Source organism: Lontra canadensis, unplaced genomic scaffold, assembly GCF_010015895.1.
Source record: "Lontra canadensis isolate GAN:19392208 unplaced genomic scaffold, GSC_riverotter_1.0 scaffold103, whole genome shotgun sequence".
Classification (NCBI taxonomy): Eukaryota; Metazoa; Chordata; class Mammalia; order Carnivora; family Mustelidae; genus Lontra; species Lontra canadensis.
In genome coordinates, this window is record NW_022631097.1 from 5746905 (window position 1) to 5771714 (window position 24810).

A 24810-nucleotide genomic window follows, 5' to 3' on the forward strand; every position below is an offset into this window, starting at 1 on the left:
GCATCACCTTCCTTCCTAATTCTCGTCTTTCCATCCCGGTCCCCATTTCTGTTCCTGGTTAGTACAACTTGGAAAGGCCTCTGGGTCTAGCCGGGACTAGAAACCAGGCCCATTGCTGAAATAACACTTGGAAAACCTATCTGTGAGGACTCGATGAAGTTCTTAGCCAAGGGCTTTTCCCCATCTCTAGTCTGTGCCTGTAGGATCAGAAGTGGGGAGTAAACGGAACATAAGCCATAAGGGAGTATAGGTTTGTCTCTTTTCCAGCTGGTACTCATGTAGTACTTTGCTGTTTACAGAGCATGTGGGGGTCTTCACAAACATTTATTGAGCACCTACTATATGCTACCAGTGGGTGAGATACGGGAGCCTCAGGGTTGCTTAAAGCTCCTACCCTTAGAGAGTTCATAGCCCAGTTTAGGGGACAGAAGTAACAAATCATTATGAGCCATTGTGATAAGCTTTTTAACAGAGGTCAGACCAAGGTGCAGCGTTGGCAGAAAGGAACGAGTGATTGGTTTTTTCTGATAGTCAAGGGAGACTTGAGAAATGGTGGTTGACCAGAGTTCTAGCATACCACCTAAAATAGAATTCCATTTACTGAGTTATGTGGTTCCATCCCCCGACTAAAAGGTGAGTTTCAGATCTCCCCTCTTGGAAATCCTAGGTTGCTGGTGGTTGGCTAGCTAGAATGTTGGACATGACGGGAGACCCAAGTTTAGAAGTACCTGAAGAGTTAGGGGCCATGTCTTAGAGGACACTGAGTGAGAAATAAAAGCTGGAAAATTTTAAGTTAGGAAGATAACTGATGGAAGGGGGAGGATGAGTGAGAGGAGGTGAGGGAGGAGAGCAAGGAAAACGAAACATTTGCAGCCTTCCAAGGAGGAGCAGATGGTAGCCTGGGGGATGGCTAGACAATAGTGGGCTCAGGGCCAGGCTAGGGATTTTGAGAGCAGGAGCAAGGATAGCCTAACTGTCACAAATGGATGTAGTTAAAGAAGTCCCCTTTGGGGGTACACCCCACATTTCCAGATGTGGGTCCTGTTTCCATGAGCTCTAAGTGCAATATGGGGGTGAGATGCTGATAGATGGAGTTGTCACTTTGGAGACACTTGGAGAGCGGCCTGTGAGACATGGCCTGTAGGATGAGCTGGAGTCACAAATACAGCTGTGACTGGGGACACGACCTACACTAAGGGCTGGGTGTGAAGGGCCAGACTGTAAATATCCCAGGCTTCATGGTCTCTCCACATCTCAGTTCTATTGTCACACAGAAGCAGCCCTGGACCATATGGATAGCTGTGTTCCAGTACGACTTCGTCACAAGAATGGGCAGTGGGCTGGATTTGACCCCTGGTCTAGATGGTTCTCAACATGGAGACTATAGTCAGTCATAGGAGTAGATCAGAGTGTACGCTGTGTAGATTTGCCAGACCTAGATCCGCGGGGATTGCAGACCAATAAGTGTAAAAGAAAACAAACCAAAAAATGAGATTCCCATCAAGGCAAAGTGGGAAGAGATTTTCAGTGTTAGAGGTGTGGGTCAAAATCCACTGAAATAACCTAAGTGCTAGGGCAGTGATGTCGTGGTGTCCAGCAGGCAGGAGGGAAGTTTTGGTGGGTATAGGGGCAGAAGCACTTTTTTTTTTTTTAAAGATTTTATTTATTTATTTGACACAGAGAGATCACAAGTAGACAGAGAGGGAAGCAGGCTCCCTGCTGAGCAGAGAGCCCGATGCGAGACTCGATCCCAGGACCCTGAGATCATGACCTGAGCCAAAGGCAGTGGCTTAACCCACTGAGCCACCCAGGCGCCCAAGGGGGCAGAAGCACTTTGATGAGTGAATGAAGTATGAGCAAGTAAGGACATGGGTTTTACCCCACATTGAAATATGAGGAAAACAGACTCTCGTAAAGGTAAGGGGTATTACTTAAGCCTGAGACAAGACTCACACTCAGAAATTTGCATCTTGTGCTTGTGTGCAATTTTTAAAAACTATGCCCACCTGGGCCTGAGCCAGGTCTCTTGGTCATCTTGTAAAATCCCAAGTTAAGGGAATCCTTTCTGGTTTAACCAAGAAGAATGAGTTAGCTGTTGGTCTACCAGTACGCAGGTAGAACCTCCCTTTTAGAAGTAACCTACAGCAGATTCTGCCCCTAGGGACGATAATGTTCATTTATAGAGACCAGACAACACTTTCGCTAAATAACGGTACCACTTGCTAAGTCTGAGGGCTGTGTCCTCCCCTGGGCCAAGAACATCAGGAGTGCTAGCTCATTTAATCTGTGGATCAGCCCTCTGATTTCAGAAGTATTGTTTCCATCTTAGCCATGAGAAAAGCTGAGTAGTGTCCAAGATGACCCCCACCCCCGGCCCCGGCCCAGAGTAAGTGGCAGGCTGGGATTTAAACTCCCATAGCCCAGAGATTTCTCACAAGTAGAGGGGCACTGACTCCAAATCTGGAACACAGGTGTGATGTCCCTATTGCCTTGTCTGAGATGATGGTCTCTGCCTCCTCCTCCCCCATCTCTTTTTCCGATAGGGGCTATAGTTTAATCTTTAGGAAGGTTGCAGGGCTGTGGAATTTTGCTATATCCTGTATTTCCATTCTGAGGTCTACCACCATGGCTGGGCATGAGAACTTAGCCAGTAGTAAATGATAAAAATGTGTTGTGTTGGGAGGAAGGTGGGGAGGCAGAGGGTGTGGGTGTTGGGGGAGGACACAAATAGGAAGGAGAAGGGATTTGTGGTGAAGGGTGGAGAGACGGCCAGGCCTGGGGGGGCCCCTTGAATGTGTCTGTGTACCCTAAACACATCTGTTTTTAGCTGGCTTGCTTCTGCTAACAGTTTCTCAATTTACATATGTAAGAACTACAGGCAGAAAGACTGGAATCAGGAGCTCATGGCACTTGGATCCCTGCCAGCTTTTATTTCAAGCTGACAACTTTCTGGATGTAATACAAGATTTATAGTTGTTTGTTTCTCCTAATGAGGTGGCAAGATAAGGCTGCATCTGTTACAGCTGTTCAGCACAGGATATGTGAATACTGGTTTCCTTTTTAAAAAGAAACATGAAAACACAAAACTTTCAAAGTCTACAACTGGTGTAAATGAGCAAGCTGGTAATTGGGCTCATCATGGCAAGAAGACTTGTCTTACCTGCCTGGTGAGCACGGGAGGGCAAGAGAGTGGCACGTGGTGAGTTAAAACTCTCCCTTTTTCTCTCGAACTTCTGGAGGTCATGCACATCATGCATGTAAGGAGGGGAAGGAAATCATCCAGATTTCTCTCAGATGTCTGAGTGATCCCTTCCTGGCTGGAGCCTGAATTCGGGAGTGCCCGCCCTCCTCGGTGCTTGCTACCATAGGTCCCTAGTGTCAAGGTGCTTGCTACCATGGGTCCCTAGCTTTAGGGACGCACTGGGAGCAGCTGCTGCTTGCCCATCAGAGGCTCTCACCACATCCCTGCTGACTCCTCCTTTATCCTGAATGAAGCTTCTTGACTTTGTGCATTCACTTGTGAGAGAAATTCTTTTCTCCCTCAGTCAAATTATATTAAGATGGGAACAGAAAGGTTTAAAGAGTGAAACCTATGACTGTTAACTTCTTGCTCTCTAGCTAGGTAAACTGAGAGATGAAAACAGCCTTTGTATAGAGTAGAAGGAGGTTTTCTTTTTCTTATTTTTTTACAGTACTTTTTGACCCTATTCCACTACAAAATAAGTCCAGCTTGGCTTGGAGAAGAGCCACACAGATGGAAAATAGTAGAGAGACAGTAAATAAAATGTGTCATAAATGGCAAGGTTACCACTTGTAGCTTGTTGTTATTGGGATTTGTAAGCTGTATCCCATTTTATTTTAGGAGAAATAAACTTATGTTAATGAAGTTGGCAGATGATCCCAAATCAGAGGAGATTTCAAAAACCTGGAAGGACAGAAATATTATAATTATACCTTTAGGAGATTAAGAATACGGGCAGGAAATAACAAAATGAGATACAGCTTGGAAAATGCACACTCAGCGCAACTGGGGAAAAATAATGTGAAATGCAGAATCCAAGTGAACAGAAGAAATGCATAGTAAAATGCCAAAGAATAGCAATCTTTGGAAGTATCCACTGGACCCCCGTGTTACACGACAATGAATGGACCATTAGGGACCACCTGTGTTGCTCATCCTCAATAAAAAGATGGCTTGTTTGGCAGAGAAGACACACAGCAGTGTTTGTTTTGGTTTCCATAATTTCACAATTAAAGAGCTGAGGAGACCAGAAGGCGGCCATTGGTAGAAAGTGACAAGCACCAGGAAGGATGGGGGTGTAACAGCAGAAGGGAGGAAGGTCTGAATTGATCCTATGATAGTGGGGTCCATTAATAGAGATGGACCTCAGGGAAATGTAGGAGACAATATCAGGTTGAGGATCCAAGAGGAAGACAGGAGAAGCTGTAGATAGCTTCACTGTGGGGCTTGGTGGAAGGGGTAGTCCTTGTAATACCCCCAAGAAGGATTAGAGTAGGCAAGTCCAGGCTGGCAGGAAAGACAGTGAGTCTCCTATTTGTTGCTAAGCAGAAGCTTAAGAGAGGTTCAGCCTTAGGGGTTTCTAGTTACACAAATAGCTGTATAGTCCAACTGGACTAATCTGTAAGCTAACTTGGGGTGTCAGTTATTGATATAAAATATCAGGTAATTATATCACATAGACGTTTCGATTTTTTTCCTAGAAGGCCAAGAAATGTGAGAATCTCAGTCTCCTTGGCCAAAACAAGAAAGCCAATCTTTAAGTATTCCTTCCTGTGCATAAGACTGTGTTTCACCTTTCTTAAATAGAGCTATCTTAAATCCATTTTAAAAAAACATTTACCAACACATACTGTTTTTTAGAACTTCCATAAGAAAATAACTTTAAGAATAAAATGAGTTCTCGTGTTTTAGTTTGTCTGAAAAAAATAATTTAAACATCAACTGATTCTAAGAAAATAATGGAAATTTGGATGAGTACTGGATGTAAATTTAACATTCTAAGAATGCTGATAATGTGTGAAGTTGAAATCAGATTGTTGGTTAGTGTCTCAAAATATTAGGAGTGATGCTCTCTCTTGGTAGTAATCAGCAGTTAATGAGCAGAGAATCCAGAATAGAAGTGTCCCTGAGATAGCCGAGACATACACTCAAGCAAAATTTTAGTTCTTAAATGTAAAGACTTAGGAAAATTTAATTATCGACTCAACTAAAATGTAACTTTTATGAAATGAGAGCTCAGTGTCATGACATGTGCAGGAAGGGCACTAGACCCAGGACTCAGGAGAATTGTGTTCTGAGGCTGGATCTACATCCTTGGCTGTGAGAGCTTTGACAAGGCTCTGGAGATGCCTGAACCTGAGTCCACCATACCTGAGGGCAGGTGCCTGCCTTCCTCTCATTCTTTGTTGTAGACATTCAGGAGGTCTGGATGATTATCAACAGAAATCCCAGCAACCTTTCTTAGAGGTATTTCTAAGAGTCACATTGCTTGATGTGCATATGAGGTATATAAGAAGAGCTACCCATGTAAAATACATTGTTAATATCTGCAATGACCATGCGACTAAAGAAGATAACAAAGAGGGACACATGTATTTAATCACCAGATAGTTGCCTGACAAGGTAGGGACTAATTTGACTTGAATTCCCCCGACTTTTTTTATTGGTGGTGAATCTTTTGGACATTCACTCTGGGAATATGAAGAGGGACCTCATAGCCCGGGACTTTGAGAGCATGTAGAAGAAGCTGTGTTTGGACGTGGCCTTTGGAGGTTTAAGAGAAGGCCACTTCTTTCCTTCTCAATCTCAAGGATCTGGAAGGTGGGGCGAGGTGTAGTGCACACAAGAGTTGGGGGTCTTTTCTGGGGGAATCAGGTTCCATTTTGGAAGGTGGAAGATTTCTGAAGAGGTGTAAGATGTAGAGGTGTTATGAGTTGAATTGTCTCTCTTATCCAATAGGACTCCCCTTCTATAAAGGGGAGACTTGAACCCAGGCACACAGGGAGAACACCATGTAAAGATGAAGGGAGAAATTGGGGTAAGTTTTCTGCAAGCCACGGAATGCCACAGATTGCTACCATACACCACCAGGAGCCAAGAGAGAGGCATGGAAGAGGTTGTCCCTCACAGTCCTCAAAAGGAAACAACCCAGCCCTTGACCTAAGTAAGATTTCTAGCCTCCAGAACTGTGAGATAATACATTGCTCTGTTTTAAGCCAGTTTATGGCATTTTTGTGGTGGCATCCCCAGGAGAGTAATACGAAAGGAGATGGTATCACGGGGGAGAAATTCGGTAGGATTCTAGCAGAGTGGTGGATGGTCCAGTCACAGAAAAGGAAGCACAGAGAATAAGCTTGATACACAGGAGATAATGGGACTTGCTCCCACTGTGGGTGGCCACAGAATCTGGGAACATTGCTTCGCTCTTCCATACAGAATTTACCAGTCACATTTTTCATTTGTAATGGTGGAAGTTGCATCAGGTTCTGGCAGATGTGGGACTGGAAAAGCTTAAAGAAACATCAGACAAATGTGTCTTGAGGTGTCAAGCAGCACCTTTGAAAGAGCTCTGCAGTGATTTGTTCTGAAGCTTTCAGCAAGCCGATCAATTTCATCCCCTTCACCTGTTGCGGAGTTTTTCTGAACCTTAGCGAGAATGCTAATTAGTTATGAAAACCTGTATTGATGAATGAGGTGAAGGTCCTCTGAGGAGCATGTACACCGTCAGTTAACGGTTGATTTATTCGTTGATGGAATGTCCTTGGAAAGCATATTGCAGGTTATAAGGCAAGTTTTTGAAATGTTGTAGGATGTAAGTTAATCCTGTGACTACATCTATTACTTATGAAAGAAAAAGTACATACTGTCTTTTATAGTATAGCAGAAGCTTTTAAAATCATTACTTATCTTCTATTGTGGGTCTGGTTTAGTAATTTTTGTAAACCAACATCCCCCAGTATGTGCCTTGATCCTATGAAAGGGAAGAGACTGCAGTCCGTTCTCCCCAAGTCTGAATTTTCTTGGGCAGCTGCCCAATTCTTTCCGGTTCCTTGGCTTATAAACCACTATGACTGTAGTAGATGTGATTTAGCCCTGAAGCTGGAGGCAGACTAATTTTCTTCATTCTCATCCGTTTTCGTCCGTAGTAAAATAAACGGTAATACTTGCATTCACCCTCCTGCTTCTCTTTCCTGCCTCCCTTAGATGTATGCATCAGCCAAATATGCAGGTCTGTGGGGTCACAGATGCTAGTGGGAAATGCATGCTGTATGTACAAATGTGGTTTTGGACATTTCATTTAGACTGCACTTTCCTTGGCCCTTTTGAAAGGACTAAGATGGAGGAAGGGCAGAACTTCATTTTTACACACAGGGTTCTATATTTTGAGATTATGAGATCACTTCGGTTCCGTCAGTGATATTAACAATTAGGAGGTAATAGCAAGCTGATAATTACACTGAGAATCCAGATGGCATTAGTGATCCCAACCCAGGTGTGTCCTTATATATGTGACCTTGATTAGAAATCTCAAAAGCCACTGTGGTTGTGAGTAACCTGCCCCAGACTGTGTTTGTAATAACTGGCTCCTTACAAGGCATGCTGTAAAACCAAAAGTGAGTTCATCCCAAGGGATATACTGGAGTTTTTTTTATCTTTGCTAGGTTGCGTTTTCAGAGGAAAGAACCTTAGATTTAAAAAATATATATATATATGGTCCCGTGTCTTGCAGACAATAAAGAGGGAAATCATTAAGTCAGAGAAAGACAAATACTTTGTGATACCACTTATACGTGGAATCTGAGAAAGCCGAACTCCTAGAATGAGAGACCAAAATGGCAGTGACCAGCAGCTGGGGAGGAGGGTGAGGAGAGGTGTTGGTCAGAGAGTAGAAACTTGCAATTGTAAGACGAAAAAGTTCTGGGGATCTAATGTACAGCATGGTCATCAGAGCTAATGGTATTGTGTTAGAGACTTGAAAGTTGCCCAGAGAGTAGATCTTCACCGTTCCCTCCACAGAAAATAGCAATTATGAGACATGAGGCAGTTGTTAGCTAACGCTGTGGTGGTAATCATTTTGCAGTGTATCAGTGTACCAAATCAGCATTTGTCTGTCTTACACTTACTTACTCAGTATTACATGTCAGTTATATCTCAGGAGGCTGTGCGAAGGAAGGGAAATTAACACCCTTGGAGAAAGCTATAGTGCTTTTCTGGTCATGTTATACGATTAAGAGGAGTAGGTGTCTGTAGGATAGCGCTAGGGTAAGGGACCCACCAGCTCAGATTTGGCTTGCGAATTGTAGGGATTAGGTGGGAGTGTTGATAGTATATAATTCACTTCCCCCCTATTCTCCTGAGGCTAATGACGAGCCATGTGCGTTATGCTGCAAGCTGACTGACGTCAGTGGAAGTGTCATGCTCAGTGTCATGCTCAGTGACAGGGAAGCCAGCCTAGAATTTAAAGCAAATTGTCCATTTAACTTATCTTTATTTATATCCTGTTTTGGTTCTAAAAAACAGGCAGGAGATGCTTGAATTTGATCTGGCGTCATTTTCAGGAATGTCTCACGAGGACTTTAGAATATCTCATTTGCTTCTTCTAAGTCCATCTCTGCTCTGAACTCCACTTCCGCCCTGTGACTGAGTATGGAATTTTCCTATGAGTGGGCATGTGCTGGGGTGCTTTCACATAGAGGTAAATATGAATTCAGCCAAGATAGAGTTGATAAAAGATAGGGCAGTGGGGTCCTATTTAAGGAATGAAGTGACTATCATGTGAATTAAATAAGTGCCAGGATTAATTTCTAACACTAATAGGACTTTTAAAAATAAGATTGTTTTTAAGCAAACAAATACACACCTGAGTTTCATCCTCTAGTTCGGTTTCCTAGGGTTATTTAGCGTGTGTGTGTGTGTGTGTGTGTGTGTGTGTGTTTTGTGTGTGTGTGTGCACACACGCATGCCAAAAAGGATATTTTAGTAAAAGAGAAATAGTATAAGAATAGACTTGCCCAGGTTTGACAGAATGCCAAGCATAACGCTGACTAAATCCTATGTTTGTGTCCTATATTGTTTTCACCACACTCTGGGTACCTTAGGGGAATGACTTCTCATTCCTCTGCTACGAACCTTTGTAAAAATGCCATTCAGTACCAAAGAGGATCCTCCAGAGCAAATATTCTTCAGAAAAGACTTTAAAACCCCGATAGTGCGATTCGTATTCCTCACTTTTTCAGCTGAAATTGACACACTTAATGGCACGCTCAATGAATTAATGGTAAAAGCCCACTCAAGACTAAAATCCCAAAAACAAACAACTTCAGTGATAACAAGGAAGACTTGTACAGAGCATTCAGGCTGTAGAGTTTTGCATACTGACATAGACTTGACACAGAATGGATGACAGGGTCTGGGCATCTTTCTTGGTTATTTAACCTGGGAAATAAGAAGAGGGCAGCACACAGGCAAAGTAATGAAGCCGTTGAAAGAATTTGAATTTGAACTGGGGCGTTTTCACAATCCCTTTTTGTGCACATAATGATCTCTTTTTAAAGGAAAGTATTTGAGGTCACTTAGTATACTATAGTTGCTCAAATATTCGTGAAATTTCATTATAGTTAGAAGAAAATTAAGCCAGGCTGAGTCTATAATGTTCTCTGCTCACTTGTTGGAGATTCTGATGATCACGTACTGAAAGGGAACTTTCCTAGCACATTCTCTCTTCTGGACAGATGATAGATTTGCCCCACAACAGTAGCAAAGCGTTTCTTCAATAGCTAAAAATCTGACCATTCCAGCTGAAGACTATTTAGAGAGAAGTACATTTAAGACTGAGCTGTATAAACAGGTTCAAGGGAAAGCCTTTTTTTACATCCAGAGTTAAAATCACTATGGAAAAATTCACATGTATTTCTTAATTCTATACTTCAGCTTTGTGGTATCATCTCCAGCTTTTCTACCTGTGTTTTCAAAATACCCCTGTGACCAGAGCTGCTTAGATAGGATGTGTTTAGTTCCAGCTGGGGGAATCCCAGAGCCCACGGAGGACCATGTTCCATCTGGGCTATGCTCCTCTACTTCCTCTGTAAAATGAGATCCTTCTTCCTTGTGCTTCCTGATCTCACCCAGGAGTTTTTCGAGCAGTTTTTGACAAGGGAGGATGTTACCATCTTTGAGAAGACTTAGAATGGTAGTTTTTGTGTTTCTATGCACATATATGAGATCAGAAATGGGGATCAGTAGAAACTTATATTCACTTCAACTACAACCCATTTATTCTCTCCATTAGTAGTAATAAGGGATCAGAGCCTGTCAGAGCCAGAGTATTTGAGTAGGAAAACATGCCTAGTTGTGTGTGCTCTTTGGGCTCCTATATCTTTGTAAGAGGGAAAGAACTGTGGGAAGATCAGTAAGAGTCAGCTTTCAGGTTTGTATTTCCAAATTGTGTGGTGTTTCCACATAAGAGTTTAAAAACACGAAGGGATTCAATTTTAATTTTTCGGCAGACATAGTAAAGGGTATCATAATGTCTTCCACATACCAGAGAACCTTCACCGAACAATCTTTGCCCTGAAGGCTGCCTGCATAGGAGCCCTTATGATACGGTGAGATCTGTGTGAAAATGGAGGAGGCGAGCCCCAGACATCGAGGGGGAATTAGCCACAAGGAGTTGCATTCTAAGGAGAGGCACTGCTCTGCAAATAATCTAGCATAGACTGGTGTGGAATATATGGGGAGGGAGGTAATATGATAGAGTTTAAAGATTTATGCTTTATGTATTACTATGCCATTTAATCATAAAATCCTGTAAGGCGTTCACCATCATCCCCATTTTATAAATTAGGAAAGGGAAGTAAGGAGTAGCCCCCAAACACACCAGTAAATTCATTAAGATAATATTGAATTCGCTAAGAAATGTTCCTTGGAGATCTAAAATTAGAAAATTCTGGCTTTTCAGCAAGATGACAGTTTTAGCTGGCCTAGCTCAGTTATTTTGCTACAAATATCTAAGTTAGTTTTGTTTCTTACAAGGAGAGTCATTGGATTCTAAAAACTTGATTTAACTAATTCAGAAAATCTGAGGGTTAACTATAAACGTATTTGTTGTTCATAGTGATTTGAGCATTAATTTGGTTTAAATTCCAATTAAAAGAGTTAAGTAGAGATACATGTGTACTATATTTTGGCTCTGTTTTCAAAACAGTATATAATAAATAATATGCAACACTGTGAATGGACTAAATAATATAAATTAAGAAAATCTCATAGTCGGGAAATTATTTTTCCACAAGAGGAGGGGATGTGATTCTCCCCCGTGCTATTTCACGGGGAAGATTTTTTCATCAGACTCCTCAGAGTTCCGCCAAACGGTTTTGAAGTTTCTGAAGAACTGACCTGATTTTTCTCCTCACTACACATCTGAATTTTCTTAGGCTTTTGGAACTTTTTTCTGTTTTCAGTGTTATATAAACTCTTCGGTTTGACCATTGAATGAAATGTTATGACATTGAAGGGGGAAAAAATCCTATAAGCATTAATCAATGTAAGAGATTTGTTGCTTTTTCATTCGACCCCAACCGGCTTTCATCCTGACATACACCATCCTGGAGGCATCGGCTGCTTGTTTAATTGTTAAGTACAGAACGTGGTTTGATCTCTTTCTAGTGCTTTCAGTCCTGGTAAATTAATCAAAAGAAGTTACTGCTCTGCTGGGCATTAGCCTGGGTTTAGATGTTTCTGCTTCGGGGCCTGTTCATCAACGAAAATGCTTTTAAGCCCCAAATGGAGAGTAAACAGTATCGTTGCGGCTGCTTTGAGCTGAGCCATTACTTGTGACCCGCTTATATTTGGGAAGGGGCCTGTTTGTATTAGCAGCTATTCTGGTTTGGGTTGTAGCGTTTTCAGAATGTTTCTTTCTCCTCTTTTTATTTTAACGTCCTCAGCATTTACGAAGAGCCACCCCTACCATCGCCACCGCACATACATCCCTTAGGCATTTCCATCTCCATGTGTGGAAATCGGAATGTGGAAACCCAGTCGGGTCCTATGCCCAAATTTCTGTGAAGTCTGAAATCTCAACTACGTGGAGTAACTGGTGTTTGCGTTAGAGGACAATGGAATGATAACGCCCACGAGATGGACGTTCTAAGAGCAGTTCTTACGAACAGGAAACTAGATTCGTTTCTGTGAGTTAGAAGTTGACACTCTTATTATCACTGGTGCTGTTTGTGCCACATGTTGAACAAAAGGAAACAGTCTTTGCCTTCTAGGAAGTAGTTCCTTGTGAAAGATGGACACGTAAATGGTCGTTTCAGGGGGATGCGGTGGAGTGTGCTGATTAAGGGATTTACCAGGGGTTCCAGGACATAGAGGAGACTGGCGGGCGAGCTTGGGTCAGTGGGGTTGGTGGAGACCTCTCCCAAGGTGGAGGTGACATTGATGCCGGTCTGCAAAATGGAGTAGAAGTTAGTGGAGGGAGGAGATAGGTAGCTGGAGGAGCAGCTTGGTCAGGAGGAAAAGCAGGGCGGCTGGATGGTGGACGGGTAGGGGATGGGACGTGGGCTTTGTCTGGGAGGAAGAAGCCTCATTAGACATAACGCTCTCAGAGTCCATTTCAGTTACATGTCTTTAGCAGCTTTGTCGAGGTATAATGTAGAAATAAAAACGGCCCATGCTTAATGTGTACAATTTGATATTTGGACAAATGCAAGCACCCATGAAACCTTCACTGCAGTCAAAGTAATGGACATATACCCATCACCTCCTAAAGTGTGATCGGGAAGCTTCTGGAATGGTGATATACTAAACTTAGACTCATTCCTAGAGGGGGGGATCCTCAGGAATTCAAGAAAGTGCAGTAGGAAGAGTGGCCTTCTGAGTAGGGCAAGGCTGCTGTGTAGACAGGAGTGGAGGGCAACAAACCCATGGGGTTTCTGCAGATTTTCTTTAAAAATGAGAAGGAAATTAAAACAGGAAGTTTGGGTCATTATTGAGAAGAATGAATTACTTGAGATAAACGTAATACTGTCTCATGATCAGTGACATCTAAGTTTACTTTAAAAATAATTATTTGTGGGGGCACCTGGGTGGCTCAGTGGGTTAAGCCGCTGCCTTCGGCTCAGGTCATGATCCCAGGGTTCTGGGATCGAGTCCCACATCGGGCTCTCTGCTCAGCAGGGAGCCTGCTTCCCTCTCTCTCTCTCTCTCTGCCTGTCTCTCTGTCTACTTGTGATCTCTCTCTGTCAAGTAAATAAATAAAATCTTTAAAAAAAAAAAATTATTTGTGTGTCAAGAGCTCCTACTTGTATAGATAAAATTTCTATTTTGAAAGAGCTGCTCTGGGAAAACATAGAAGTCCTTTTGGGATTACATTGGTAGTTCGGTAAAGTAACATAGAAGCACTCAATCTGTTTTTGAAGCCTGAGAATTTGCTGTTCTGTTTGTGCAGGGTCTGAAATTAAAGTGAGCTTTGGGCCTGTGTCACAGTGTTCTGGAAAACTGAGAGAGGCTCAGGGGCATTGTGCACAAGGGTGCTGGTGAGCTCACAACCAGCACTGCTGTCTTCAGGGCACAGACTCCGCATTTTCCTGGTGAAACGTAGCCTACTGCCTATGTGTGATTGATTTGGGGTTGGGGAGGGAAGGAGGTTTCTGAGTCTCTTACAACCTTCTCCATATTTATTTGGAGGGAACTAAGTTAATCCCACCCCCTTGGCTTATTTTGAATTCAGCCTCATCAGCAGATGTTTAGTGAGGCTGAGACTATAGGGAAGAGATGGTGCCTGGAATGGGAGGCATAGAGGCAGGGTGTCAAGAAACATCAGCCTCTTGTTTTGCGGGACTTTTCCATGTGTTTTGGTATTTAGAACTTGGAGCCTAACTCTGTGACCCTGCAGATATCCTACCGTGTAACAGAACCCAAATGGCTACGCTCAAGGGCAAAGGTGGCCATGAAGGTTTTAAAGAGGAGTCCAATTGAGTAAGGTCTCAAAGGGTATGTAATCGGCTTTTGTTTTTAAGAACTTACTTGCTTTTTCCTGATAATACCTAGTAATACCTATCTTCCATGTGAAACACAGAGAACAAAAGGGAAGAAATAATTCGCCTAAATCTGTGCTTGTCAGAGGCAACCACTTTCTCAGTCGTTTTCTCCTGCACTTCTATCTCAGCATGTCCACATGTGTGTCTCCTTCCTGCCTGTCCCAAACCAACACCGCTGGGCATGCAGTCTCTCCGCCTGCTGTCCTCATTCGGTGGTACACCATGGACATATGTCCCTGTTCCGCGGGACACAGTTTAGATCTATGGCGTTCTTGACAGTGTGGTACTTAGGGATGGTGCTCTCAAGGCTGTCGGTGGCCCAGCACTGCGTCTACTGACCCGCTACTTTCTTATCAGATGTTCTTGCAGTTGATTGCCTGTTCAGAAGCTACGTGCAGTCCTGTCTAGGCGTGTTGGTAGTAGGGTAGGGTGCTTATTGACCCACACGTCGACTTGTGTATTTCTGTTGTATTTAGTTTTTGACAAATTCTGTTCAAGCTCTTCCCTTCTCCTGGGCTGTTCTTTGGTCAGTTTGGCCCAGCATCTCCTGCCTTTCCTCTCAGCACTAGCACAGAGGAAGACAGCTACAGTTTTCTGTTTTGTTTCGCTTTTGTTTTCGTTCTGTTGTGTTTTTGTTTGTGGATTTGTGTTTTGCGGACTCACCAACCTCCAGTGTGTCTTCAGCTGCTCGCTCGGGTTCCGACAGTTTCCCCCTGAAGTGCAGCTGGCTGGAGTGGTGCTTGGACAGGACTTAGCGCTCTTATTGGAACAGCCGGTACTGGCCCCAGCACGTTTAAGTACACCGTATGGGCAAAAAAGCAGGTAAATCTGGGAAGGGGCGTCCCAGGCAGACCTGGAGTATACCCACTGGGACTTGCAGCCTGAGTGAAAATGCCTACGTCCCATAGCTGGTCCCATAGCTGGTCCCATAGCTGGTCCCACAGCTGCCTTTGGCTCAACCCGCACACACATCCAGAAAACCATCTTTAGCTTATTCATCCGCCCAGCCCAGTGCTGATTCATAGGAGTGTTGGCCAGACACTCTGGTTGTGTGGTTATTCACTTCCCCTTCCCTTTAATGAATATAGTGTTCTGCCTCCTAGAGCCGCGTGTCTCTGTAAATTTGGAGATTCATCCTAGTGGGGGAAGAGGGTCCACAGATATTCTCTGAGTGCCAGCCACAGGCCAGTATTAAGGTGAACATTGGGGTATATTGCAAAACAGTGAGTGTGGTGCTGGCCTTTGTTGGCAGAGCACAGAGAAAAAATTATCCTCAGCATAGACGGATGGAGGGATGGTCTCTCCATGTCTGTGATGACGTTCCCCAGCTTCTGTCTTGGAGACATGTTGTCATGAGAACTGGCAGTGCCCTGAGGCTTGTGGGATAATGTTCTGGAGAGAAGCAGCTCCTTGAGTGTGGGAAGGGTCTCCTTTGCCACTGTGCTTGGTGGGTGGGTGTACACACACACCAAAAATGGAGAGAGAGAGAGAGAGAGAGGCACCATGTGTGTCAAAACTTAGCCCTCAGAATTAAAGAAATGTCTGTTTCCTTAGTTGACAGAGCATCTGGAAGAAATAGAGAATGGCTATTTCCTAATGACCATTAAAGTGTATTAAGCCAGCCTTCACGCATACTTTTCTCTCCTTCATTCACTCAAGGATTTGAAAAAAGAAATCACTCCTCTTGCACTTAGCCTCACGTGTGTCTGACTTGTTCCAAGAGCTGTTAGGCGCACCGCCGACACCATCTGACTCTGTCAAGATTGAGAGCCCCCTCCTTATCGGGTGCTGTAGCACCTCAAAAGCGTCAGGCTATTGTTACAAATCTAACTTAATTGCCCGATGCATTTACATTGGTTAGCTAGTTTGCTACAGTCTATGTGGCTGGATTATTCAATATATTTTCCTTTGTGCTATTAATGACCTGAACTTCATTACCTGCCAATAAAGAGTTCCAGAATGTGCAAAGAAAGCTGACAAAGAGTATTGGTGGTTTATTCAACTAACTGGCCTGGCATCTGCTTTTCTACTGCTCGGATTATCGGAGAGCAAGTCAAACAGAACACGCTCAGTGCTGTGCTCCCTGCCCAGAACCAACAGACTGTTATCTTTCCAGGAAGCAGTGGCTTTCTGTTTGCTTCTTTGGAAAGTTTTAAATATTTCAAATGGAAGAAACCTATGTGATTTTTTTTGAGCTTTTACTAATCTAATGGCTTATATATATAGCTAGCTTCATAAAAGTCAGCCAAAACTATCTTTTCAATAATATTGAAAACATTTTTCTTTGAGTAAAAATTAATATCTTAAATTTTAAAAGAACTTTACCTAGATTTTTGGAGCTCTCATATAGCCCCAGGTAAGTAGAGTGTCCTGGAGGTCTGATGTCAAAAAGTAGGCAGAGACGTCTTATCTTTAAAATTTGTTCAGAACAGATATAAACAAGTTCAGGTTTTAGTTTAACTTTTTAAAAATAATATTTAATCATCCTTTCAGAGATAAAGTGTTTTTTAGATTTTATTTTTTACTATAGCAACACATCATCTGTGATATAAGAGAATACATAATGACAAATTTCACTGGGATTTTTAGGTTAACCGAAAATGGTCATCTGCTGGAGGGGGTAGTTTGTTTGTTTGTTTGTTTGTTTTTAAGATTTTATTTATTTGTTTGACACAGAGAGAGAGCACAAGCAGGGAGAGCAGAAGAGGGAGAAGCAGGCTCCCCTCTGAACAGGGAGCCTGATGCAGGGCTCCATCCCAGGACCCTGGGATCATGACCTGGGGTTCATTCTGTGTTTGACTTATTCATTGGTGTTATTTTACATGGTTAGGCTTGTTTGAAATTTGTCTTTTATCAATTCTGTCCCTTTTCTTTGGGAAGAGTAAAATGGATTATGGACTTCTATTTTATTAATTGTATCCCTATTGAGTTGTTTACTGTTTCATTTCACTTTGAGAGACAAGAGTAAGAAGAAAAACTATTTCTGGTACACAAACGAGAAAGAATTGTGCTTCCATGTTTGTTGATCATGGGGAGATCATGCTTATGGCGGCTGCACATTTTTTGGTGTTTGTAATGTGTTCTAAAGAACAGCTGACCTGATATTAGGGTATGAGGACAGATAAGCTAATTACACAGTTCTAACCATTCAAGCAAAACTCTGATATTATTACAATTCCATCTGCAGAGGCAGGCTTTCCCCACTTTAACTCCCAATTTCGCCCAGGGACAAAGCTTCTAAGAGAGGTGTGCTGACCATTGTTTGTTCTTTGTTCCCACTCACTCGCTGCTCCAAACCTCCACGTGCTCCATTTCCCTCACAGCATCTAGCAGAACTGCTTCTATTATTCTTGCAACGTGATCCGTGGAAGGAAACTTAGCAGCCGCCATGATGTGCCAAGCACTTTGTTGGATGCATGACCATTAAAAATGGAAGATGTAATCTTTACCCTGCAAGAACTCACAGTCTTACTTGTGTTTTCATACATTCATATTCAGTATGTATGAATGTTAGTGTGAATTAGTATGCAATTTCATGGGTTGGTATATAAAGAAATTATGTAAAGTTCTACATGAAAGCAGTCTGATACAGGACTTTGAGGGAGGGTGGGACACACGAGGCAAAATTTTCTTCTCTGCTGTTTCTTGTTCAGGAAACCCTAGGAGGCCCTGAAGCCAGGAACTTGGGGGAGGACCTTCTTAGCCAGGACTAGCATGGAGCCTGGATGGTGATGAGGGGTGGTGGGCACTTAATCTGAATCAAGTAGAAGCCAAGACGTGGATTATCCCCCCATCTTTCAGAATGCTTGCTCACCTTTAGTGTGCATTTAGTCTCCATGAGGCATGTGGCAGTGGGGACAGTCACAAGTCAAAAGCGAGAATGGAGACTCGGGATCAGGTAACTTTGTGGGCCTCCCATAGTGCTGGGCATAGCTGATCCCTTGCATGTGCTCTGTCCCTCAGCCTGGGCTGGCCCAGCCCGGCTGTGCAGCAGAACAAGGCGGAGCTTCTCAAGTGGGTGTTTGCACAGTAGTCTCCAGTAGAGCGGGGTGGCTGAGCAGGCAGACCCAGGGTGAGACAGCTGTGGTTAGGTCCTGTTGTGGCCACTTGTTAGGTTACATGACCTTGGGCACACTGTGTCAACCACTCTGAGCCTAGTTTTCTCGTCCTTGAGTTGGTCAGGGTGATGCTCCTGACTTCTCAGAGTTGCAGTGAGGATTAAATCAGCCAGTGTATGGAGGGCACATAGCTCTGTTACTGATGAATAAGTAGTGTGTGTTAAATTAGCACTCGCTGCCGCTCCTTTTTGACTATTATTACTTTTGTAAAATAACAAAATATTGTTTTTGCTTTCAACTTAAGAGCTTAAGTTTGAATGCTCACTTTGGCAGCACATATACTAAAGTTGGAAAAATACATGGAAAATACAGGGAAGATCAGCATGGTTCCTGTACTAGGATGATATACAAATTTATGAAGCATTCTGTTTTTTCTAAAGAAAGCAATATAGGTTCTAGAGCTTAAGAAACATTAGAAACCCTCGGTGTTGGTCACAGAGGCAAGAACCCAGAACCAGGGAGGTTGTCTATATGAGCGGAGGCAAGGATGCCAGTTCTGCCCTATCTGTGGATTTCTCTCACATGAAGCATTCCCCACCATCCCTCCTGAATGTTCCTCGGATCACAAGTGGTCATCACCTGAGCTCTATCCTCCCTCCTCCACAGCCTGAACACAGAGCACACCGAAAACCTGAAAGAGAACCAGCTCTCTGTGGGATGAGGAAGTGGGTGGGGGGCTGTTGTAAGAAGGGTAGGATTTTCTTAGCAACCCACAGGATCATAAAGGCTTTCCCCACATGTAGGTTGAGGTCACCTTGGACCTCAGGTAATAGAATCTGGGTGTAGGCCATAGGATTGGGAGGAAGAAAGCAAAAACAAAACAACAAAAACAAAAGCTTCATTGGGCACAGTGCATGCTTTTATCACCTGGGTGTCCCTGGAGCCCAAAGGAAGGCCTGGCGAGCACTTGTCACTTTGCCTTGGAAACGGGTCACTAAGTGGGTGACAGGTCATTTTGTTATGTTGTCTGAAAAATTCTAACACCGAAGGTATCATTGCTTTAGATTCTATCTAGAGTACAGCAATTCACCTTAATGAGATACTATGCATTTGTGTGTGAGAAATAGAAAAAGAGAGTATTCACTCTAACTTCGCTTGCTATAACACTGCTGTAGCCTCTCCCAACACATTCCCTTAGTTGAGGCTCCGTTTGGTTGATGACTCCCATTGTCAACTGCGAGGTGGGTATAACTGCAAGATTTAGGCATGTCTCACCTTCTGCATTGTCTTTCTTGACTGTCACATCTGAAGTTTCTTGGTTGGCGCTTTCTTCATTCTGAACTCCCCTTTTGTACCCCTAATGCAAGCAGGCCTGAATGTAGCTAGCTCTGGCTCTGATCTCCTCACTGTCTCAGCGTCAGGTTCTCTGCCTGGACAGCAGTGTGGTCTTGCTCACTTGTCCACTGCAGCTGCCAGCCAAGGTGAACAGGGCAGGTGTTGGTAGCACCGACCCCGCCTATCAAACCACATAAATGGCAAGCTTGATTTCTAGGTGTGGTGTCTACTGTTTATGGGAGGCGGTAACCTGATGAATCTGATTGGCGTATTAATTTACTCTGAAAAGTGTAGCTACCAGGTGGACTTGAAAGTTGGGATTTGGGCTTCTCTGAACAGGCGTTATAATGAACAAATGCTTTAATCCACCTTTTTCTTTGATCAAAACTGAAAGATGATCATTATTCCTTTAGTATTATAAGTATATTCTTGAGGGTGAAATGAAAACAATTAAAATTAAGAATAAGGAGAACCCAAGGAGAGCTGTGTTTGAAGTCCAGAGCAATCGCTTAAAAATGGGTAGCTCAACAGACATTTGTTTGTTAACAATTGTATTTGGTGCTACAGGTTTTAAAGATGAGTAAAAGAAATCCCTAAGACCAGGTAGCTAATAGCCTAATTATAGAGACAGAAATACACAGACAGCAATATTTCAGACCAGACTCTGTCCAAAGAAGTGCTATTATGATAGTCTTAATCAATTAGAAGAGCAAGTTACAAATTAAGCTTGCAGTAGATTAAGTTGACTACTCTTATACTTAGCTGTTATGGTTGATTATTTTGGTGGGTGCATAGTGTCTTGGGGCTCGTGTTCTCTCTTTACACAGACCTTCATATGGATGGTCATTGTGCCCATCCTTGCACCCCACCCCCCCACCAGACCCTCCTGCCCCATCTGCCTGATGTCTGTCAGTCTTTCTCTGTCACTGTCCAGGATTTTAGCAGATGTAGAGAACCAGTAGGAGTCATTCTCATGTTCTACTTTGGCAATGGTCGAATACTGTTGCTTCCCCAATCCCAACCCCAATAGACTTTATTTTTTAGAACTGTTTTAGGTCACAGCAAAATTGAGTAGAAGGTACAGAGATTTTACAACACATGCAGAGCCTTCCCCACTATCAACATCCACCCTCCGCCCCCGACACTGTACATTTGTTACAGTCGATGAACCTACATGTCACTCAGACTCCATAGTTCACATTAGAGTTCACTCTTGGTGTATATTCTATGGGTTCGGACAAATGTGACTCCAGAAAAGCATTATCACTTCCTGCTATTGAGATCAAGAATTAGTGGCTTATTATCCACAGGCTTGAGGTTTGAGAAGGGGTATATGATACTTGGAAGAAAGAACTCTGTGTAACTTCTCTGCATTTCCACACAACAAATTCCACTCTCGATTTTTCCAATTTGAGAGAGTTGGGTGCACATGGCATCAGTCACTGCTGTCCCTGTGGCTCTCTAGGGCTCTGGGTTGCTTGGATCAGGCCCCAGCTGAAGGTCAAGAGGCAGATAGGCTGCCCCACTTTTTCCAGAGTACAGGTAGTTACAGTTTGGCTTACTTATTGGACTGGTAATCAGGTGACCTTTGCAACAGGTGAAGGGCAGGTCTAATTAAAATCATTCTGTTAAGCGTCTTAGTCATCATTTATTTTCAGTGGTGCATGAGCTCATGATCCCTAGTCCTGAAGGAGCCATAGCTTGCTCTGAAATGTCAAAACTCAAAGCCTTCTCAGGTTTCCTCTCAGTTCTATTTCCTATTCCCACCGTCCCCACAGCAGAGGCCAGGCACGCTGTTTTGAAATACTAGTGAAATTTGCAGTGGAGAACAATAAATGTATGTTAACTCCAAAGAAGGCAGACACTCCTAAGAGAGTTTTGGGGGGCTTTAATAAAGCATTTCAAGGAAGCAGAGTATCGAATTAATGCTTTTTGTGCTAAAAACATTAAGGTATTTAAATGTGTTATTCTAATCCCTGTTTCAGCCTGGGAACAGAAGGATCTAATATCTTTTATTTAAATCCCAGCCTTCCTAGTCTGGGCCCTTCTTTTCAGCCTAGGACAGGAAGAAACAGACTATAGCCAGTTGACTTCAGTGAATATAAACCCGTATGTAATTCACAACATACGACCTATTAAATTTTTACATCAAATGTGTTTGCCCAGATCTTCATATATTCTGTATCATTTAGTGGAGATGTTAGGTTTTCAGAAGCTAGACTCCTGTAGGAGCGCCACTCTAATTGTTCTGTTTCCTGGACATGCAATAAAATTGTTATGGACACAAGTACAGATGCATAAATTCTGAGCCCCCAAGCAGGGGATACTTATTTCAAAGTGAGCCCTTTCTGGTTGTGGAGTAAATTGATCTCGGGCAGACAGGGTGTCCTCCCTTTCTCAGAGAGCCACTCTGAAAGCCTCAGCTGCGCGGGCAGCATTTACGGCCAAAGCACAGGCCGGATCAGGTTATAAGGTTTTTGTTCGGTGAATGAAGAATATCAGGTTCCCTCACAGCTCATGACTGTGCAATGGCTGGTCTCTGCTTCCTAGGCTGGACAGAAGAGAAGGCTCACAGGACGGTGAAGGCAGTCACCAGTCAAATAGTAATTAAAATCAATGATAAATAGCCTCATCCCCAAATTGGTCATTCGGGTTTATTCCCTACACTCCCCCACCCCTGCCCAGAATTCTTGTTTGTTGAGAAGTTTTTTGGATTTTGAAATCAAGATTTAGGGGCCATATACGTGTGACTTTGGGTTACTAGTGTCTAGTCTAAAATTATTCATATTTAAATCCTGGGTAATGCATTCAATATAAAAGTGTAGAATACTTTGATTAAGACACTGGCAAGGTTGTTTTTCAAGGTTTGATACTAAAACATAGGAGAATCGAGACCACATTTTGTACAGTATGTGTGTGTGTGTGTGTGTGTGTGTGTGTGTAACACTGAGATCATCAGTGACCCCTTAAGACTGTAGTATTAAATTGGGTGAGTCCAGTGAACCTTTGAACCAACAAGGAAATTATTACTAGCAATTGTTAGTGTATTGTTATAGTGGCCAATTTATACAAATAGTATTTTTTAAAAGCTCTCACACTCTGTCGCTTCCAGCCCGCCTAGCTGCCCCTCCGTTCTCCTCCCCCTTTTTGACAGAGTGTAAAGGAGAGCTCATCTCCTCTTTCTGAAAGCTGAGGTCTCTTTTGCAGGGTGGAAACATTTAAGCTTAGTATTTTTGAAAAAAATGAATCCTTATGCAATGTTGAAAATAATCTTTGTGCTTTTAGGATGCTATGGAAGTTTTCAGCTTTCTGCAATTTGAATTTAATATATACTCAAACAGATGTGTTAAATTCCTAAAATGACTGTGGAATTCCACCACCAAGATACAAAGCAGGAGGACGGCACAGCTACCAGTTCCCCATCCCTCACCTGGCACAGTCAGACATGTCACATTGTGACAGCAGCGTAACCCAAGGGAGCCAGCCTTCACGCAGGGAATGTCACCAGAACATCCCAAAATAAGCAATACCGTCAGGACGTCTGGGCTCTTCAGTTAGCTGCTAAGTAGCTCTTGTGGTTTGCTGCCCGTATTTCTCAAGGGTGGCTGGATCACCTTAGGGTTCCGAGCTATTTCATGAGGCTTGTATCACCAATAGTGAGATCTAGGTCCATCCTTTCACTCTGCCAGCAAATTACATGCTTATTCTGCTAGGCACTGTATTGAAAAGTTACTGCTAGTGCAAAGGTACCTTGGTATTCGAGATTGTGATAGAAGGTGATATAGGACTGAAATCATGGTGCAAGGTGCAAATATGTAGGGAGGCACTTAAATATAAAGAATTTGTTTGGATGATTTCTTTGCCCTACGTCCCTGAGACCATTTGAGAAGACTTGGTAAGCCAGTGTGTGGTAAGCCCTCGAAGTGCTTATGCACAACGATATTCAGGAGCTAACTGTTGGCTTATTGTAGTCAAAGCATGAGGATCGAATGAGGCAGGGGAAAGCAGCCCAGGCTTATGTGATAGCCCTTCCCAGGAGAGCCCTATGTGAAGTGAAGGATTGTTGCTTCTACATGTCATTAAGAGCTGTCATAAGATACCTATAATAAGCTTATAATGTTTTTAAGGATATTAGTAGAAAACAGAATCAAGGCCACTGGTGTACTCAATCAGGAAGTTTGCAAACAGTATCCATCCCTAGACCACAGGAATAGTGAGGTCTTTCCAACTCCTTTCCATGGGTGACAAAAGAGCTCACAGAGGAGCACCATTGTTTGTGTATTGCTTTCACTGTCTCCACCTGTGAGTAGAACTAGTCTTTCAGAATTACACACCAATAGCTGTTCCCATTTGTAGGAAAGTTAATGGGGACACCTGGGTGACTCAGTCAGTTAAGTGTCTCCCTTCAGCTCAGGTCATGATCCCAGGGTCCTGGGATTGAGCCCCGTCTTGGGCTCCCTGCTCCGTGGGGAGTCTGCTTCTCCTCTGCCTGGCACTCCCCCTGCTTGTACTCTCTGACAAATAAGTAAATAAAATCTTTAAAAACGAAAGAAAGTTAACCTATTTCCAAGTAGAATTGTATTTTCTCCTATTCTTCATAATTATGATTAGAGATACAGTTCATCTTAGAATCATGACTTTGGTAGTTAGTCACTGTTTTTTGAATGTCTGCCATATAAATGACTGGGTTGGCATTTAGGTGGGATGGGGAAGGAGGGAAAAGAGGGAAGGATGGAAAAGGAAAGGAAGGGCAAGGTGAGGGAGACAAACACATACCCCATAATGAGTATAATCGTTACACTGCATACATTGAGTTAATTGAAAGAGTTGTACCTGTTAAATAATTCCAGGATCAGTTCTTGAAACATTGGTGTCCATGATATACCCACTTGTGGTCTGTCATCCTGTCTGTTCTTTTATGAGGCAGATTTTTTATAAGGTTGCGGAAAGAATAAAAGCTTCAGTCATACGACATTTTGTAGGAAACCCCATCCCTTATATTGCCAATCAAATGTGGTTTGAACTTTTTAAGGATGGAGAGAAATCCTTCCATAACATCTCAATTTTTGGAGGAGATGCTGAGGTAGGATAGAACCTTTCACTGCTGAACCAACCAAAGCCAGAGACGCTCATCCCTCAACATCTGTGTATGTTGCTCATTTAGCAACTAGGTGTATGGTGCTACCCTCTCAAACCCATTATCTCATGGATAATGATTTTTCCCTTTATAGCCACTCATTCTGCTTTTGAGAATGTGTTCTGCTCCAGCCCAACCCTGTGAGGCTGCCTCTTGGTCAGGCACTGCGTTTTTGAAATAAAACCTGGACCACATCTTCAGTTACATCTTGTGAGTCAT

At 43.0% G+C, this 24810-nt stretch overlaps 1 protein-coding gene and 1 pseudogene across 3 annotated transcripts in view; both read left to right on the forward strand.

Annotated features, from left to right (window-relative positions):
• Positions 1-24810, forward strand: part of ATP8A2 (ATPase phospholipid transporting 8A2) — a 587617-nt gene that overhangs the window by 329338 nt on the left and 233469 nt on the right. The window lies entirely within an intron of this gene.
• LOC116855518 lies at positions 18437-18554 on the forward strand (annotated as a pseudogene).